Below are 814 nucleotides of genomic sequence, written 5' to 3' on the forward strand. Positions count from 1 at the left end.
TTTTGATATCGATTCGTATGGTTTTGAAAAAGCCATGAATTATGTGGGTGATTTGTTCCTCATGTGTTTCTCTCGTCTTCGAAGGGTGGTTTAGAATGTTTCTGGTAGTGGCGAATTTCGAGAAATGTATAGGACCACGCGTCTTATTATGAGGGGTTCATCACATTGACTACTGCAGTATAGGTTTGTTGTTCTTCGCATTTTATTATGTACACACAAGACGGAGCGAAGTTGGCTTGCTCGATTCTTGCTGTAGTGCAGTAATCGTGTTTGAACGGCGAGAAATGGTATAGATAGTGTGTGCCATTTATTTATGTTCTATTTCAGGGGGTTGTGGTACAATCGGCCGACAGACATTTGGTCGACAGACATTTGGCCGACACGCAATAGGCCGACATACTAAATGGCCGACAAATTTATAGGCCGACACGCATTAGGCCGACATATAATAATTATAAGTACATTGTATATTCCTAATATATTTTAAAAATTAAAAAATTTGATATTTATACATAAAAAATAAAAAATACTAATAAATTATTATTGAGTACATTGTATATTCCTAATATATTTTAAAAATTAAAAAATTTGATATTTATACATAAAAAATAAAAAATACTAATAAATTATAATTGATAATTATGTTATATAGTTAAATGTTAATAAATAAAAATTAATAGTGCAAATTGTATGCAATACCTCTTATTGTCTCGAGGGTTGTTCTGTTTTCTTTATCATTTAGAATAGTTTGAATTTGGGTTTTGACGTTTTACGTACTTTGAACTTTGTTTTGGCCTTGCTTGTCCGGATAAAA

Source organism: Acyrthosiphon pisum, chromosome A2 (assembly GCF_005508785.2).
Source record: "Acyrthosiphon pisum isolate AL4f chromosome A2, pea_aphid_22Mar2018_4r6ur, whole genome shotgun sequence".
Lineage (NCBI taxonomy): Eukaryota > Metazoa > Arthropoda > Insecta > Hemiptera > Aphididae > Acyrthosiphon > Acyrthosiphon pisum.